Source organism: Bison bison, unplaced genomic scaffold (assembly GCF_000754665.1).
Source record: "Bison bison bison isolate TAMUID 2011002044 unplaced genomic scaffold, Bison_UMD1.0 scf7180017861046, whole genome shotgun sequence".
Classification (NCBI taxonomy): domain Eukaryota; kingdom Metazoa; phylum Chordata; class Mammalia; order Artiodactyla; family Bovidae; genus Bison; species Bison bison.
In genome coordinates, this window is record NW_011491618.1 from 1,287,056 (window position 1) to 1,293,111 (window position 6,056).

The window sequence follows — 6,056 nt, forward strand, 5'->3', positions numbered from 1 at the left end:
CCGATCTACCCCGCCCCGCGCCCCAGTTGGCCTGTTCGGAGGTTAATTGGGGTCTGTTCTTTACCACAGCGCTACCTACTGGGCACGTGCGAGGATGCAGGGTGGGGGCGAGTTTTTTGGGACAGCCGCTGATGCCCCGGGGACGTGGCCGAGGGCATTCCTGGTTTCGTCAGGCCTGCACCTGGTGGAGGCCTTCACGGAGACCCTGAGGGTCCCCGGCCCTGTGCGTGGCACTGTGCCATCATGAAGCAGCAAGTGACAGCTTCCCTGCTGCGGAAACAGGACCGATCGATCCAGTGGGCAGCTGAACTTGCTTTTCCCCAGGCCTCTGGGCTGAAGCTCCTGCCAGGCTTAGCCACTGGCTGGCTGTGCACCATTTTCATCCACTTTCCCAGTTGGAGTTCTGGGTCTCTGCCCTCCCTTGATCCATTTTGTGCTCTGTGCGAGGGTTCTTCCTGGTCACTAAATGTGTACCCTGCACCTGCCACTTGACACACACCATTTCTACTCACAATCCCATTTGACAGATGAGGAAACTGAGGCTTACAGAGGCAAAGTGACTTCAGGGTCTGGTGGGTGATTGGACTCCCCAGCTCAGCCTTCTGTCACACCAGAGCACAGCTTCCTGTGAAGGTGCCATCAGTCCTTTCAGCTACCCCCGCTCAACAGCACTGCCTTATGGGTAAGGCAGTGAAACTAAGCTGGTGGGTTCTGTCTGAGAACGTCCCTGAGGGCAAAAAGGGAGTCTGCCGCAGCTGTTCTTCTCTGGGGGGAGGAATAATAGCACTGGCAGGAGCCTTCTCAGTGCCCTTGCTGTCCCGTGTACCTCCCTAGTGCCCACCTTGCTGTGAAGAACTGGGAAAGACTGCAGGGTAGGGGGAAGGCAGGCTTGACCTCAGGAAAGGAAGTGCGAATCCGACCCCGGCGTCATCGGCCCCCCTTCCCTTCTGACACAAACCACCTCAGTTTATGGGCCTCAGCCTCCTTCCCCCACCCACCCGTTCATGCGTTCAAACAACAGAAGCTAATATTTATTGACATTTGCACCACGCCAAGCATCTTACTTGGATTATCTCACTCATTTCTCGCAGCCAATATTTATTATCTGCTTTTCTGTGCCCGGCACTGTGCTCTGGGGCACGGGTACCGCACACTGCCTCCCTGGTGGAGCTTCTGGCCTGGTGGGTGGGACTGACCCAAGCCCACCCCTGATGCCAGCAGGCCTGGGGCAAGAGTACAAATGAAGGCTTCATACCATACATACATCAACATCTTGTAAAGTTACCAATCAAGCTGAATGGATAGAATGTGTTCTATTCTCCTACTTTGTTGTCTAACTTTAAAAAAAAATACTCTCCTGTTTGTTATTGTTATTATTTAATTATTTATTTTGGCCGTTCTGGATCTTCATTGCTGTGCTCGGGCTTTCTCTAGTTGCGGAGAGCGGGGCCTACTCTAGTTGCGGTACACAGGCTTCTCATTGCATTGTCTGCTCTTGTGGCCGAGCACAGGCTCTACAGCACGCAGACTCAGTAGTTGTGGCCCCCAGGCTTAGTTGCCCGATGGCATCTTCCCAGACCTGGGATCGAACCCACGTCCCTGCATTGGCAGGCTGTCTCTTAACCACTGGACCACCAGGGATGTTGTAATTCTCCTACTCTGACAAATATGCTTTTACAATGACCTGGAAAGCCAGGTTCTAACATTAACTTCTTTGGCTCTGCTCTCAACCCAGCCCCACCCCTAATCTTCCCACCCTCAGGGCATCCTGGCCCAAGGAGAGGGACACATGTGGACATTCCAACCATGAGTGCAAACTGCTGTCCCTGGTCACCCCACACAGTCCACACTCTGAGGGAAGGGACATGGGGTCCCACATGTCAGGAGCATGGTCTAAAGGGATGGGCCTGGGCTCTAAGGGGACCCCACAGAGTCCTCATTCTGGGGGGAGAGGCACAGAGAATGTCCAGAGTTGTTCAGTCGCAAAGTCGTGTCCAACTCTGCAACCCCATGGACTGCAGCATGCCAGTCTTCCCTGTCCCTCACTATCTCCCAGAGTCTGTCCAAGTTCATGTCCATTGAATCTGTGATGCCATCCCACCATCTCATCTTTTCTTACCCCTTTCTCCTCCTACCCTTTGTCCTTCCCAGCATCAGTATCTTTTCCAGCGAGTTGGCTATTTGCATCAGGTAACCAAAGTATTGGAACGTCAGCTTCAGCATTAGTCCTTCCAATGAGTATTCAGGGTTGATTTCCTTTAAGATTGACTGGTTGATCTTGCTGTCCAAGGGACTCTCAGGAGTCTTTTCCAATACCACAGTAGAACCTTCTAAAGTGAGACCCATGGCAGGTCAGGGGCCCCTCTCACAGGCCTATGGGCAGAACTAGATGGATATTAAACAGCCAACTACTTGACTAACCATGTTTGTATGGGAGCTGGGAAAAGTGCAGGGTGCTCTGAAGGTGTGTCACTGGGGTGTAACTGTCCCCCAGGGGCCCAAGATGCCTCTGCGTAAGTCACATTTGAGCCAAGCACTAGAGAACGAAGAGGAGTCAACAGGGTGAGGAAGTAAGGGAAGGGGTGTCTAGTCAGAGGGAACAGCATGAGCAAAGGCTCTGAGGCAGGGAGGCTTGTGGGGAGAACAAAATCTGAGCGATGACCATGGTGACCGAAGCCCACAAAGCCAGTGGGCATGGGTGGGAGGTGAGGCTGGAGAGGCCGGCAGAGGGCAGAATGCTCAGGGCCTTGGGACCACGATGAAGGGGGGCCCGTGGCAGGACAGTGGCAGGAGGATCCTGGGGCAGGAAGGTCTTGGGAAGTGTCAGCTCCCCATCCCAGCCCACCCCAGGTTTTTGATCCTGCCAAGAGTTTGGCGGGTGTTCAGTAATGTAGTCACAGACACGGAAGTCCCAAAATCATCACATTCTATCACCAGGCGGAGCTTCAGAAAGCACCTACTGTGGGGATTTCCCTGGTGGTCCAGTGGTTAAGACTTTGAGCTCCCAATGCAGGAGGCCCGGGTTCCATCCTTAGTCAGGGAACTAGGTCCTGCGTACTTCAACTAAAAGATCCTGCATGCTGCAACTAAGACTCGGTGCCAAATAAATTAGTATTTTTTAAAAGAGAAACCAGGAAAGAAATTACCTCCTACCAATGAGCAAGCTCCTGGAAAGATGTCATAACTCACCTGAAGTCACAGGGCAGGTTGGTGGCAGAGCTTATTGTATGCGGTCTGAGCATCTACTGTGAGCCCACCAGAAATCTGAAGAAGTGAAGTCGCTCAGTCGTGTCCGACTCTTTGCGACCCCATGGACTGTAGCCTACCAGGCTCCTCTCCCAGGCTCCTCCATCTATGGGATTTTCCAGGCAAAAATACTGGAGTGGTTTGCCATTTCCTTCTCCAGGGGAACTTCCCGACCCAGGGATCGAACCCGGGTGTCCCACATTGCAGGCAGACGCTTTACGGTCTAAGCCACAAGGGAAGCCCTTGCTCAGTCATAAACCCTCCACTGCAAGCCAGAAGGTGTACAGTGAATACATTTGAGATGAATTGGATTTTGTCTGAAGACACAAAGATACATAGAAATAGTATCTGCTGTCTTGAAGTGCCATCTGGTTGGGGGGCAGACAAAAATAAATGGGGGTAGCACAGCTGATAAGGGCTGTCACAGGGGGCCCCCTCCCCATCTGTCTCCCTCTCAGCAGAAGCCCCAGGTCCTCGAGAGCTGGGTGTCTGCCCTGATGTTGCCCTAGAAACAGCCTCTGGTGCCCCTCTGGATGCTAAATCTGGTGGTCACGCCCAGCCCTCATGTGAGCGGACTTCTGAACTGCCTGTCATCCTAGAGACACACCATCCTTCGCTCGCAGCAACAAGAGTCTTTGCCCAGCCTGTAAATGTCCACGGCCCACTGCTCTCTCCCTCCACCCTCCCTGACGAGCCTCATCCAATCCACTCTGGGGACTCAGTCACCAAGCCAGCATTTGCGTCACCCAGATCTCTGTCAGCAGCCCAAACGGCTCTTTTCGGAGTTCCAAGTGCAAATGTCCACCCACACGGGGGGCTGCCAGGCACCCCAAGTGCAGCCGGCCTGCAACAAAACTGAAACCAGCCCCTCCCCCTTTTCAGGGCACAGCACCTCCAAGCACCCGAGGCGCCTCTCCCTCCGCAACCAGTCAGCCACCAAGTCCCTATCTTCTTCCTCCTAAATATTTCCCAGCTAGCCCTCTCCCACCTCCACTCAGACTCTCATCTGGATCGGCTTCTTCCTTCCCTGTTCCATCCTCCCCTTAGCAGCCATTTGACCAGACCCCTGAGGCCCTTCCCAGCCACACCTTCCGTCTCTGCACACCTCTGTGCCCATGGGTGTGGCTCCCAGCCCACTCCAGAATGTTCCTTGCCTCCCTGCCTTTGGGCCCACAGTCTCCCAACTTCCTCCCCTTCCCCTGGCCTCCTCTTCCTCCTCCCAGCCTCACCTCAACACCTGCCCCAGATCTCAGATCTCTTCTCATAGCAGACAGGCCTTTCTCTCTCATCACACTTGCCTTCCTGTGATGTAACTGTGCCTCCACGTCCTTGTTGTCACCACTAGTCTACGGGCTACATGTCTTCAAGATTCATCCATGTACATCATTCACTCTTATGGCCAAATAACATTCCACTGTACGATTTTGTTGTTGTTCGGTTGCTAGGTCACGTCCAACTCTTTGAGACCCTATGGACTGCAGCACTCCAGGCTTTCCTGTCCTTCACCATCTCCTGGAGTTTGCTCAAACTCACATCCATTGAATTGATGATGCTATCCAACCATCTCATCCTCTGTTGTCCTTCCCACCATCAGGGTCTTTTCCAATGAATTGGCTTTTCACATCAGGTGGCCAAAGTGTTGGAGTTTCAGCAACAGTCCTTCCAATGAATATTCAGGGTTTATTTCCTTTAGGATTGACTGGTTTGATCTCTTTGCAGTCCAAGGGACTCTCAAGAGTCTTTTCCAATATCACAGTTTGAAAGCATCAATTCTTTGGTGCTCAGCCTTCTTTATGGTCCAACTCTCACATCCGTACATGACTACTGAAAAAAACATATACGTAACTGCTGGGGACCAGCCCCAGCTGATCCAGGGTATTCGAAGGAGAGACGGCCTAGGCGACTATTTATGTGCTAATTAGAGATATAGAGAACAATAGAATGAGGATAGCTCAGTAGGAAAATTCAGTGGAGAAAAGACGCTGAGTAGCTTGGTTTACGCGAGAGACCAATAAAACTTCAAGACAAGAAGTTCCGGCGCCCTCTCGAATAGCGGAAGGTGTCTCACCCTAGACTCCTTCTCGAGTGGGTCTTAGAAGCCCAGGCATAATTAGTAAGCGTGGTGGGTTCCGCGCTCCAGATGGAGACTCAGCTGGAGGTTAGAGGGAAGAATGACATGGGGAGACCAAGCGCTGGTGAACAAGGCCCATAGCTTTATTTTTAACAGGGGCTTTTATACCCTAAGTTACACATAGAGGATAATAGGGGATGCAAAGTCAGCAGTCTTTGGTTCTTATCAAAAACCAAGGTTTCTTTCCTGCAAATGTATCGTATACAAATGGTTTAGGTGATTTACATCATCTTCTGGCCAGAAGGCCTACTAACATTTTATGACTCTTGACAAGGACTTATCAACAAAGACTTATTTTCTCTAAGAGTAATTATTTCAAGGTTTGGCACCATCTTCCAAAGATAAAATTGCATTCCTATAGGGCGGATGTGTAATGGGTTTACAACAAAGAAAGAATTTATTACCTTAAGGGTCTAAAGTTACTAACACCAAGGCCACTACTTATTTTTTCTACATACCCACTATTAATTGATACATATTCAAGGATACAATTCAGGGGATGTGAAAACTTGGCAACAAGCATTGACTCATCAATGAAATCCTTTACTAGTTTATTCTGACAGTTTCTAACTCTCTGAGAGGCTCTAAGCTATTTGAATATCTTAAGCTTCCCATGCCTCTCGAGGCTGGGAGACTGTAAACAATCGTATGCATAGCTGCAGGAGTCCGGGTAAACTTG